Here is a 13,723-nt window from a genome sequence, read left to right as displayed (position 1 = left end):
TTTACCCACTTGATGGAGTGCAGGTTTTTATGGATATCGTATGTAATGATAGCAGATATGAGATTGCCATGCAAGAACTTAAATTTTAAAAAGAGCTATCTGGCATCCAGATGTCAGCGTTTTCATTTCTGTCTGTTAGTGAAACAATTATGGTGTCTGACCTCTGAAAACAGGTTCTCATCTTCAGTTCCTTGAGTTGCTGTGTGAGCCACTGGAGGGCACTGGTGGGTAAGTGACCAATTCCCCCTGGCCGCAGTTACTTTCCTTTCCATTTATTTCTGAATTTCCTTAGGTTCCTGTATGACTGCAGCTGTCTTACACTGTGTTCCTTGTATTTGGAGATGGTTATAGTTCAGCACCAGATGCATGTGTTGTAGATCCACTGGAAGTGAGAGAAGGAGCTTGCTATAAAACACCCAGCACCTTACTACCTCTGCCCAAGGCCATGTCTTGCCTGTCATCTAACACCCTCCCAGTACAGGGCAACAGCCACTACCTCAGCTCTTGGACGATATGGTCTGAGAGATCTTTCAGCACCACTTGGGTTCCTGCAATGTGTGTCCAGCAATGCTCGTTTCTGTTGCATCTTGGAGTTGCAAGAGCCTGGAAAATGATGAGAGCACATTGTGTTCAGTTTTGTCAGTTTTTACATCAGCTAAAGGGGTGGGAGGTGTCACAAGTGTTTAACCAGGGAAAGGAAGGTCTACTATTTAGTTGTGGGGCACCATACTGTAAAAGAAGTATGGGTTTTTTGATGAACAGAATAACGCACTGTCTACCTGAAAGCCTCAAAGCCTTTCACGAAATGAGAGCAATGTCCTAATTTCTCATTTACGGACAGGGATACTGAGACAGGTAAAGGTCATTGCCTAGCCAACCTGTGACTGGGTGCATTTGATTCCTAATTTTAAGCCAGAATTTCAGCCATTAGGACATTTCTTATTGTACTTTTAGCTCAAAATTGTATTTATTTTAAGAGTGCATGAAATCAACTAGTAGAATAAATATGTAGGTATCTAAAACATACCATCCAAAGGGCCTTTAATTCTAGTAAGTCTGAGTCAACAGGGAAGTAAAAAACATCACAAGAGAATTAGGATGGATACATTTCTTTCATATGGGCATTATCTTCTGAAAGGGTGGTTCTTTCTCACTAAATCAGTGCTTACAGGCTGGGTGTCTTTGATAGTCTGACTGTAAATATCACCCAGGCTGGCCCTGAGGTACAGGAAACATGGCAGACAAGAACACACTTTCCAATGGCCTGTGCTGATGCTGCTTCATAATGCTCCTACCTGGGACTTCATTGTAAGGCTGGAGTCGTATGAATGAAGTGCATAGATATCACAGGGGCTGGTTAATGCTGAAATAAAATGTTGTCCCGGAACACGTAGCACTTCGTATTATTAGAAAGTGTAAAACTCTTTCTCTTCTGCCTGCCTCCTGGCTGCACAGAGTTTTCTCCTGTGATTTGCCATGAGCTGATAGAAATCTGAGCACTAAAAGGTAACACTTCTATTTTGAATAATGGATGAGAAGAGCATCTGCCTTCAGTCCCAGCATGTGCAAAGGAGAGGTGTTTGGCATTCAGATTAAATTAAACCTAGTTCTCTTAATCAGTCTGTTCTGACTTGCTTTCTGATTCCTGCCCATATGCTTTGGGTAGGGACTTTCAGATACTCTCAGTCTATCAGCCTAGTCCTGCTGTTATTGAAAGCAATTGCAGAACTGGGTTTTAGGAGGACAGTAGGGTGACGCCCAGCAGAATGGTATTTCTGTCGGAGTTCCCCATGCATAAATTGAATTTACCTATTTGTTATATTTACCCATTACCTACAGTATCTGTTTTAGAGAGATGTTGTGAAGGGTAATTGTAGGGAGCACTGGGAACCATATGTTGATTATTTCAGTAAGTTACTAGAAACAGCATGAATTACTGCTTTTAAATGCATGTCCTTCTTGTAACTCATGCTGAAGAAATTAGTGAGTAATAAATAAAGCACAGCTCTGACCTGTGAGCAGTCTTGATTGTTTAGGTAGGGGTGACTGCCAAAGTCTGGTCAGTATAATCCATATTGCACTCTGTGATGTTAGTGCTGCTTGTTGTCACTACACTGCGCATTTCATTTTCTTACCTGGATGGGAGTCATTTAAGTGTCTTTCACCTTACAGCTTTTCTTCGTATCTATTCCAGCTGCCCTTTCCTCTTTATGGAGCTGCACTTGTATGTGCTATTTTGTAGCGAACCTTAAGAAGCGTTCTTCATATCAAAAGGTGGCTGTGTGTATATGCACATGCATATGCTCATCTATACAGGTAAACCCTTACCTACCTCCTGTTGAACGTTTGTGTGCACAAGTAAGCCTTGTAAGCGGCTGGGAATTTTGCACGGGCTTTTAGCAAGGCTGACAGGAGGACTGATGTTCAGGTGCCTTTGCACCAGCTGTGTCCATCCATTCATTTAAAGCTGTTTTGCTGTGAAGCTAGGGCATAGATCTCTTCCAGACCATCCTACAATCTCTGGGATGGCAGTAAATCAGCTTGGATTAATTGAAAACATTGCTACTATTTTAGGGGAATATTATTGCATCTATGCCACCGGCCATTGAAGCTCTGAAATACCACGTTTGTAAAAAACGGTGTATATTCCATGTTTAGGTGAAAATAATAATGACATTAATTGAACTAGTTTGCCCTTTCTTTCTCCAAATCCAGGTTCATTATAAACCCTATTTTAAAAATTGCAAACTACTGCATCACATTCTTGTCACCGAAACATGCTTCAGCTCTCAGTGTGATAGATTCTTTCTGAATAGTTTCTTTTGAGGACTTAGCGAATATCTTTCAGTTTGATGATTACTGAGCACAGGCATGTGGTGGGCTCAGGAAGTACAGCCTTGGGGATTTTTAGTTTGCTTTTTTGCTTTTTGAAGGCTGGAGAGAACTGGAAAGCAAGCCAAATCTGCTAGCAAGCACTGGCTGGCTTCCTGATCTATGTAAATAGTAACATAGAGATATTTATGAAGCATTAGTTAGTATTTAAAATGCAAACTTCAAACACAAAATACTTGCATCACATCCCAGTTTCTGTAAGCCATTTTTTTAACAGGCTATTAACTGTGCTTCTGACTTTTTAACTGACTTTTTTGTGGTACCTACTCTTTATTGTTGCATCAAGGATGAACCAAGATGTATTGTGATACATGATTTTGAAGGCTCAAAATACTGACTTGAAAGCATTTTAGCAAAGCGAGCTCAAAACAAGCTGCTCTGTATCGTGATAGCTGAGCAGAGACAGCTCAGCTGTGCCTGTGCTTTGGATTAAAGCCCAGTTTTTGTACAAGTGTTTTTAGTGGTGTATTTAAACCCAGTTTGGGGATTTTTCTAATTTTGACTTACTGTGCAGAGTTGCATTTGAATGTGACAGAGATGCTTCATTTGGGGGGGGGGGGGGGTTTGTTTGTTTGTTTTTTTTTTATGTAGCCTTCATCAGCATGATTTTCTCCAAGCTTTGAGTTAGGTCGTAATTGCAGTAGCACTTAGTCATGACAGTCTACCCTTGTCTGTGTTTAGTCTTATCCTCCAGTTTTCTTCATCTGCACTTTTTTTCAGGTCGTAGGCTACTACAGAGAAGGAATACCTTTTGTTATTCCCAGAACTTTAGCCAGCATGGCAAAAAAAGGTCAGCATATTGCCATCTGCGTTTAGCCTTGTCTTATGTTTGTTGCCCATTAGAGAGGTTAAGGGTGGAATAAGGGCTTCCAAACTTTCATACTGTTGGGTTTAATCATTCTGCCACTTATGTCTTTATTCATCTATTCACTGTTTTAAAACAGCAGAAGCTCAAGTGTTTTCTTAGTGGTATTGCCTGGTGCAGTTGCTCAGGCTGCTTTAAGTCTCTAGAATATGTGATCACACCAAAATCTTGGTACCTAGCAATGATCTTCTTCACCCAGCCAGAGTGCTTAAACTTTATATCAAAAGCTGCTTAAGTAGATTCTAATGTATTCCTACTCTAGAGCCATAGTATCCTACACTTAACCTTTAGTGTACCTAGTTACAATACTCATTTAAATAATCTTTTTTTTTTTCCCTCAGAAATTTTGTCTCCAACTTATCCATGACTATACATTATTCACAGATATTTTCTGAAACTTGTAATTTGGCTGCTTATAACCATTTGGCAGAGGAATGTGCAGTTACCCAGTATGACAATTTCTAGGTGTAGCTTTTCTTGCAAAATACAATGTGGTTTTCTTGACAGTGCTGGGCATTCTCAAGCAGCAGAGGTGTTTCCTAGCAGGCACAATTAGCTTTCTGAAAGCAATCAGATTAGAAATGCGAGAAGAGAGTGGAATGGGGTTGGACTGCCTACCCTACAGGTAAATTGTTTTAAGTGTGACTTGTATGTACTATGTGTGGAGAAGAGAGGGAACAGAATTCAAAATATTGCACTTGTTGGAAAATAGGGAGTGAGACCAAGTCAGTTTTAACCAGTGCGAGAGCTGGTAATGCAAGAACGTGCACTAAAATGCAGGAGGAGTGAAGTCAAAGCTGTTGAGGAGTGATTCGAGCCCCTTTTGGCCTGTCATTCTGTACCAGGCACAGCTTCACGGTAACAGCTTACTGCAGCAATGTTCTCTTCAAAACGAAAACCTGGGAAATGTCTCCTCAGAGAACTAAGCAGTTGCTCAAGTGGAAGAGAGATTTCACAAGCACACTTGGTATTATCAAAATGCACTGAGATTTATCAATTGCTGTTGAAGTTCCCCCTCCCTTCCATGTATCACTCTCCAAGCAAGAGATGGAAGACTCTTCAGATGAGAAAAATATGTTGTTCATGCACTCTAGACAGCTTATACAGAGGAAATATGCAGTTTACTCACTTTGCAGTAGGATTATAAGAGTTCAGAAAAATGCACTGATAGTCATGAGAAAGGCTGGCAAGAGAAATAACTGTAACCTCCTTGGGGTAAAGACCCCCATTCTTTCTTGCACATGCTGCATTTAACAAGTGAGGAATAATGAGAAGCGTTGGCTACCTCTTCATGAGTTTGTGATTTTTCTCAGAGCTAAACTAAGCAGGATTAGGTCTGAGTACTCGGAGATAAGCCTTCAAAGCAAAGCTCCTCAAAATGTTCTTCCTGAAATTCTGGGGGAATTTTCTTCCTTCTCTCTTGTGAATGCAGATTCAGAGCTAGAAGTGGGAGCCCTAGTAACAGCAAGGTACCCATAACCCTGGCTATTAAAGTTTTTGTGTGATCTTAACAACCAAATATTATAATGCTACCAGCAGCTGTGGCCTGGTGTTACCAGAGGTTGAAGTTAAATGATAGAAATTGAGCAAGAACACTCCAGGGACACTCCTGACTCCTGGTGCATTTTTATCCGTCTAAAATAGGTCCTGATCCACAAGTGAGCTGGAATTCTTGTTGGTTCCTTCCACCTGAGAACGTGTGTTGTATACAAGCTCTCCCCAGCACAAAGCCAGCATCACTGGTTTTCTCATTGCTACTGTAATCAATTCTAAAGTGAAGAGTAGGGGACTTGGTTACATGATTTGTGAATTATCCCATCTTATGGTGATGGGGGCACAAGAAGCACTTCTGTGAACTGATTGCATTTAGATAGAACCTGTCATGTCAGCATGCGGGCTGAGTCAGGGAAGCATCCAAGGAGTGGTAAGCAGGTAGTGGGAGGTTTGAACGTCTCTGTTCTTCTAATGTTGGGATAGTAATTAGGCCCAGACTGGATGTTAGGAAGCAGAGTGAGTGGAAAGGCTTGGTATGGGAAAATTTGAGAAGCACAGCTCCAGGTACTTTGTTTTAATTACTGATTTGGACTAGACTGATTTAAAACTCATTATGTTACAACGACTGGGAACTCTGCACCATGTAATCAAGCCTCGGATGACTCCCTCTTGAATGCATCACTAGAAATGACAATGTGGTTTATTGTCACGGAAGTTATAGGTTAAATAAGCAGGGAACCTAAACTATTTGAGGCAGCCTGCTTGAGTCAGGATGAAAGCATTTCAGCTGGGCTGTTACAAGCTAGTTTCTGCGATCCCTGACTGTGCTGAACATGTCCTAAGGAATTGGTGACTTCATTCCCTGGGACTGCTTGCTGCCTACCTGCCTCTGTGTGTTAAATTCACGTTTTAAAAAAGGAAATGCATGCACGTGCACAAACAACACTTGAACAGGGAAAATGCTTAATTTCCAAGTCTGCTTTCAGTTGCAAAGTATTAGTGTTAACATACAATTTATCTCTGTTCAATGCAGTTTTTTTGGGCTTACCTAGTCAGAAGTCTTTGTGTAGCTAGATAGAGTTTTGGAAAGATTATTTTGCTTTCAAAAGCATTATCTGGCTTGAGATGATTAGTAAAATATATTGAAATCCAGTAGGCAGATCTCAAGAAACAGCTGAACTTCATATGCATTTTGATACGGATTTGGAGTGTTTGGGGTTGGTGGTGATTTGGGTTGGCAAATTTTTTTATTTTCTGTACTGCCTTTGAGCAAACACAGCTTACTGCATCTGCTTTAGTCCAGTATTGCTGACTGATTATATTGTGTTGGTGGCTTTTTTTGGCACAACTTATGTCAGGGAATTCACTACCACACACACACAGCTTCTCTGGGTAGTGCGAACGGAGAGACTATGCCTCTCTCTGTCCCTCATCTTACAGCTGACGCTTGCTAAAAGTTATTTTTAATCACATTAATGGAATACTGTGAAATAATGGTTTCTTTTTCAAGGCAGGGATACATATAGAGCAAGTATGTGGGGGATGTAGTCCTTCTAGACCTGCCTCTTCTTCACTTCCCCAGATTTGGAGGTGAACTTGAACTGTATCTCTCGCACTCAGATGAGGTAGACTGTGGATCTGCAACTCCTCCATTCCCCTCTCCTAGAGAGGCAGTTGTCATGCATCTTCATGGCTCCCTTTCTGTGCTCTTGTAAGAAGACACGATTGAATACTTGTCTTTGTAGTAGAGATACTTTCACCAGCATCTTTTTTTTTTTCCCTTTTCTGTGTGTGTTTTTTTCTTCTTGCTGGTTGCCTTACACGTGGAAGTACTTTTGCGGGCTGCAGGATGTTACCTATAACTCATCTTCCGGTTAGATAGATACCTTGAAATACCCCTTAAAATATCCGTGTCGTTCATTGCTATTTATTAAGATAATTTATTAAATCCTGCACTTCAGCACTGATGAACTTAAGTAATCCCCTTACTCATATTTCTCTCACTTGTGAATTACACCAAGAAATCTTTCACTAGTGAATTCAGACAGCCCATAAAAGTCAGCTTCTAGCACAAGAGGGACGCTTGTATGCAAGAAATAATCTCAGATTCCATCAAAGTAACACCTGGTTTGAATATATCCTTGCTAACTTTAATGTTTTTCCTTTTACTGCCTGCTTGAACAATGAATCACGAAAATATGACGTCCCTTATTAGTACTTCACTGAAATAGTAATCATAACATCACTTAAAAAGAAAGCACAGCAGTTTGATGCATGACCTTCATTTGCACACACTGATACAGCTTGTTTCCTGATTGAATCCTTGTGAGGAACGCAGGTAAGAAATTATTTGATTGGCATACTTGGAGAACCATACTGCTTTTGTAAGATCATATATTTTATATATTTAGTGACTACTTTTTTTTTTTTTTAATAATTGTCTGGGTCTAGGAGACATTCTTTCAGTTATATAGGTATGTCTCTGTGTGTGTGTGTGTGTGTGTATGTGTATATATATATAAAACCAGTTTTCTGATGTGCTGAGATGAAGGTTAAGCTATTGCACTACCTGTCCTCATCTTCCTTCATAGTCTTTTAAACTATTGGTCAATTCCACCTGAACATGACAGAGTGGAAGAGTACTAAAAGATGTCAAATTCTTGTAAATGCCGAGAAAATGTGCTAACTGGGGATACCCTCTTAGCAGAAAAAAGCTACATGGAATAGATTGATCTTACAAATACCCCCACTGCAGCAAGTACTTCCAATGGAGTCTGAACTTTCTTGAACATTAAGGTGAGCCAACCTCAAATTTCATAGGAAACGCAGCTTTTTAATTGTGGGGCTTATGGGGACATCTGTGTTATAACAAATGTCATGTCAGAATTGTCTCATAGTTAGTATTAAGCTAGACATTCATAAATATATGATGGACTTAATTCACCTCGATATTAGTAATTAGAGCCCCATCAGAGCATCCTCTACTTACTCCAAATCTAATACTGCAAACCACAGGGCTGTGCCAATTCACATAGTTTAAATACCTAGGTAATGAGGATGCCCTCAGTAGAAAGGCTGTATTTTAGCTGCACTATGAGCAGTTAGTAAAATCCTTCTTGATATGTTTTTTCTCATGGTTCAAAGAGCTTAGATAGCCTAACTCCTATCAGCTCTTCTTTAAATCTCCTAAAATCCCTAAATGAAAACCTTCCTTTCTTCTGAAATTCTTTTTTCCCTCACTGATCTAGCAAAGAAGCATTATACGCGCTCAGTAGCTAGTTAGGAGGGTGATAAATGACTTGACAGGATAAGCTTTCTCAAGACATGTCATAAATGGGATAAACCTTTGTTCTGAGGAAATTCCAGTCCCTTCAGAATTCAGCCCATCATCCATCCTCTGACTGCTCTGTAGTCTGATACCATGCACCATTCTCACACAGCCTAAAGCCTGCAGTTTTCAAAGCAGACTAAGTGAATAGAGAAATTTAACAAAATTTGGCTTTCTGATTAATTTAAAAATTCCAGCAGATTTTGCTAGACCGGCAACAGACAACACACTCTGTTCCCCATAAATACATGCAGCCATAATGAAGAAATCATTCTCTCTTCTATTTATCTCCTGTTTCTCCAAGCTCCCATTTCTCTTGCAATAGCGATTTTCAGGATCCTAGAACAGAAGAATGTACTAAGTGTCTTGCATCTCTGCAGCTATTTTTTCATGTACTGACACAAGACTTAACCAGGTATCAGTAGCTTTGCATGCTGGTTTTGTGCATATCTGTTAACACTAATGCTATGAAAGCATCCAATAATTATTTATAGTCATGAGCAGTGCTCTGTATATTCTAAAACACTGGTGCCTGCGCTTCTGTGTCCTGCTTTGAGTTAAATTTGACTGTGTTTTGTGCTAGGGAGATTTGTTTCTTTGGTTTTGTTTTGTTCCAGGGCTAAGCTGCAAGCAAGTTGATGCCAGAAGTTATGAGGTGGCTGTAAACTCTCTCCCTAAACATGGATGATGTTGTGATGAAACTGTGGTGGAGTTGTTCAGTCTTTCATTAATTATCTAAACCCAAATATAACTGACAATTGTTGAAGGTGATCTTTTCCTCCAGCTGTTTTCTACTGTATAAACATTACCTGCTGTGATTTACATAAACACTTAGGCAAATACCATCCTCAAGGAGTAGAAAACATACATGTCTTCAGTGGAAACGTTTATATTGTCAAGTACTATAATCACTAGTATGTGTTTGTGCCATAGTAATATTTAAAGGTCTATGGAGGACCAGTGACCCCAATGAAAGTATTTATGAGTGTGCCTCACGGACAGCCTGTCTGGACACGCTTAGGGGCTGAATAAGCTCCTTCCTCACACAGCATGACACCGGACACTCCTGAATATTCAGGTGACTTGTGATTTGCAGGTGTGAGAAGGCATGGCCACGAGCTGCACTTCGAGCTGTGCTTGCAGGCTTACTGTAGAGAAAGGCAGCTGAGGAGCAGCCTGTGAAATAAAATATGGGCATACTCTTGCAGGTGCATTACAGATTTGAGGTCCCCGACCCCAAAGTTTGAAAACCACAACTCCCATTATGAGAAGATTTGTACACAGACTTCACATTTCTCACTACAAATTCTTCCCTTAATTTGAGTAGATGCGCTCTCTGCCCTGAAGTTAAGCATACACGTACAGCATGCAGGGACGGTGTTTTAAGTACAAATTGGCTCTGGAGGAAGTAAGCCATTTTTCCTCAGCACAGTATCTAAGACACGGCTGTGTTTCAGGGCTGGGAGGGATTTTTAGGTTCCCAGAGCAGATAAACAGCTGGTGAAAGACTAATGCACAGAAAATACATGGCTTATGTACTTCGTGATTTCTTTTCTTAGCACAGTCTCTATCACCAAACAGTTTACTTAGTGTCATGATAATGGTTTCAAAACTGAAAAAAAAAGAAAAATTCTTAAAGTCAGCATATTACTGTTGACAGCATGGAGTTAATTCTCTGTATGGCAGTGCATATGTTCTAAGACAGCTTTTTGGCAGGTAAAATGTCTGTGTGTCTACAGTCAGGCCTTTGTCCTTATAATTCAAGTAAGCGTCATGTAAAGAAAGAAATATTTGCAAGAAAAGGAGTACAGAATATAAGCAGCTAAAATTTGCATTTTCCAGCATTAGGGTAGTAACATGTATGTGATGATCAAATGCCATACAGTCATTACTCGGACCGTAGCTTCAATTGATATTGATTTTATGTTTTTTAATTTTGAGGTGCCCAAGCTGCAAAACCAAACAAGCCTTGTGTTCAGCAACACCATGTACACGGAAAGTACAATTCCTTTCTTGCCCTCTTCAGAGTAAGTTCCCTTGGCTTTCTTAGATCACTCCTAGGTCGTTTAAAAACAGTAACTTTTTATTGTTGACTTAAATCTGCTGATGACCAGTGAAAAATCTCAATTCCCTTTCCTTTTTTATGTTTACTTGTTTTTCTTGCCTAAAAAAAAGTCTGAATAACTTTGGCATTTGAAAATTCTAGGATTTGGGAGGGGGGAAGGGAAGCTATATTTCAAAAACAGAAAACCAGTTCAGGAAATTCCAGTCAGCTCTGCTCCTTGGGCCTGTGAGTCTACTTTAATTAGCACTTCCAGTTGGCCAGATTGTTGCTAAGATGGTAGTTCTAGAGAGCTCGATCAGTAATCTCAAAACTGTTGATACCTCGGGATCTGAGAACCAAACCAGCTTAAATGGAAGAATCTGTTAGATATTGAGATGTTCAGGAATAAGCCATTTACTTAGAAACCTGATAATACTTCTATCAGCTATTTTGCTTTTACTAAAACATTTACATTGAAAGGCTTCACTGAATTACATATTTTTTTCTACTCACAGTTTACTTTATTATAGTAGTTGATGAACAGAGGTTACAATCTTGACTGGTGTTTAAAAGCTTCACCAATCCTTCCCTTGAAAGGTTAATTTAAAACACAGAAAATGGGCCACCTTCTTCTCTCTTGGTAGTTCTGTAATAAAAGGTTGATTGTTCAAGCAGCAGCATTCAATTATTTTGCTTCTGATGCTATCTACATGTAAAAAAATCTAGCTAAGCTCAGGTGGTCCCTGCAGGCTTTCCAGTTCCAGCCTTCAGTGCAAGGATGCAAAACAAAAAATTAGAGTCTCGCAGTTAACATTCAAAATGTAAAGTGTTATGTTGTCAAGTTAAAGAATGAAATTTGCTTCCTGGAATATCAGTGATATAGAAAAGCTTCTGGAGTGTTTGCCCTTTTTTTAGTAAAATTTATTCTTCGAATATGTTTGCCGGAGAAAAATGTGCTAACTAAGGAGTTCAGAGTGGCAGCCAGGGTTCAGGGAAGTTGCTCAGAAATGTAGCTGTCCCATTCTTGTGGAATTAGTCATTATACTAGACCTTTAAAACAGACATTGAAAACTTCTGCTATATTAATAGATTTAATATAGTTGAAACAGAAAACAAATGATTCCTTATCTGTTTTACTTCTTTTTCCACAGGACCTGGGATGCTCAAATGATAGATGTGCAGACCAAAAGCAATGAAACTTATTGCTCTGATTGTGATGGTTGAAAGAGAAACAACACTGACCTCCAGAAGTTTAGGGAGCAAAATAAATACAGAGTTTTAGCATTATGCATCAAAACTGAGACCACTGAATAACATCCTGGAAACGTGGTGAGAATAGACATACAGTGTAAAATAAATCAGCTCTCAAAGGGAGAGTGATGTGAATGACTTAGACCATTCTGAAATTTGTATTAATTTTGCTATTGGCGTGAATTTTAGTCCCACATTTACTCACTTTTTACTTACTGATCTTATAGGTGGGAAACTGAAAAGACAAGAGTCTTTCAGAGGAGAAAATCGATGCTGTTACAATGGATCCTCATGAACAGCGCCTCAAAGCAGCTCTGGCATTGGAAGGAAGCTTGGCAGCACTGAACAATCAGATAAAGCACTTTTTATTTGCAAGCCAGTTGAAGCAGGTCTCTAAACAGACCAGTGCACAGATGTGTTCTGTTCCTGTAAAATCTCAGCTCTTACTTAAGAGAAAGGGATCAAATAGGAATGCAACCAATACAGAAATGCTGGTAACTCCATAAAAAACGATGGTTTTGCCAAAAAGTGTAAAATTCCTCGTTCATGACTGAGATGTGTTAAATGCTTTGAGTTCATGGTTTGCTAATGGTCTTTTTTTTTTCCTCACAAAGAAATTATATGACCTGTCTGTCATGTCATATGCTGAGTGGCTGGCATCTCACTCTGATGACCTGCAGCTGATATTTACAAAACTCTGCTGGATTTCTTCTGCCATCTCAAATAAAAAAGTCACCAGTGCCTATGAGTACACGGAGGCTCCACAGAGCCCAAGCCAAGACACGCATTCCAAGAAGCCCATGGACCCTGTGCTGTGACACACTTACACTGTGAGTGGAGGCACAATCATGCACAAGAACCAGTTCCTTTGGGTAATTCATGTTTCCCGTATTTCTGGGAGAAACTCTGTCATCCTCCTCCTCCCTCCCCAGCTGATTCAATCCCTTGTGGAAAGGTAATACTGCAAAATCCATCCTTTGTTAGCCAGTGGGAGAGCAGCAGTAAACAATTCGAGGACAATAGCCACCAAACATATGGAAAACACTTAATTTTTACTGAGCTGCCACATGCAAATGCTTTGCTAACGAGAATTCCTGAACGTTGAAAAAAAATATAACCTGCTTTCTTGTTGTTGAAACACCATACTTTTTGTGGAATGGAAGATCACTTTAGAAGCTCTTAAATGACCCGGAAACGATGTTTTTTTTCTTTAAAGGCGACACTTTAGACTGGAAAAGTACTAAAAAATATAGGTTAGGGAACAGCTTGACACTGTCAGGTAGTAGGCCAATAATGACCTCATACTTTCCACTTCTAGTGACCTTCATGGCTTTTAAAAAGTCTTTAGATCATGGAGACTCTTGGTTGTTTGGCAGATCCCAGCTAAATCCCCATTTCCAGCTCTGAGAGGGCTGCGGTACCTCCTAACCTCTCGTTCCCTGCCCGCGGCACTTCGTGGGCACTTCTCTCCCAACAGCGTGCCACCGATGAGCGATGGCAGCCAGCGGGGACGACAACCTGCAGCGCCAGCACGTCCTGTCAACGTTTGCTGCCCGTGGAGCCGGGGGTGACAGTCTAGATGGACGACGATGGCAGGGGGCTGGGTTTGGACCCCCCAAACCGCGCTCACCCGTGAGGCTACGGCATGGTTTCCCGCAGGGTGTTCTCCCAGAGGATGGCCGGCTCAGCTTGGCTCCTCGCCCGCACTGGAAGCGGACGTGGTCCCAAGGGTGTATGAAAGTCCGGGAGGTCAGGCGATGGTTTCGGAGGGGCCCCGCGTTGCCCCCTCAGAGGCCCCTGCCCTAGCGCCGGGGATCCCCCGCGACACCAACCCCGGCCCGGCGTCCCC

General features: G+C 40.7%; 2 long non-coding RNA genes across 2 annotated transcripts; both read left to right on the top strand.

The window, feature by feature from the left end:
* The first annotated feature begins 147 nt into the window (after window positions 1-147).
* Window positions 148-9,635, top strand: LOC121233190. Its single transcript, XR_005932077.1, has 3 exons — window positions 148-228; window positions 2,195-2,316; window positions 9,197-9,635. It is a non-coding gene; the product is annotated as an uncharacterized LOC121233190 (long non-coding RNA).
* Window positions 9,636-10,570: 935 nt separating this feature from the next.
* LOC115339905 lies at window positions 10,571-12,016 on the top strand. Its single transcript, XR_003922859.1, has 2 exons — window positions 10,571-10,606; window positions 11,775-12,016. It is a non-coding gene; the product is annotated as an uncharacterized LOC115339905 (long non-coding RNA).
* Window positions 12,017-13,723: the final 1,707 nt, after the last annotated feature.

This window comes from Aquila chrysaetos, chromosome 3 (assembly GCF_900496995.4).
Source record: "Aquila chrysaetos chrysaetos chromosome 3, bAquChr1.4, whole genome shotgun sequence".
In the NCBI taxonomy this organism is placed as follows: domain Eukaryota; kingdom Metazoa; phylum Chordata; class Aves; order Accipitriformes; family Accipitridae; genus Aquila; species Aquila chrysaetos.
The sequence above is the reverse complement of the archived record's forward strand: the minus strand, read 5'-3'. Positions and strand labels throughout refer to the sequence as shown.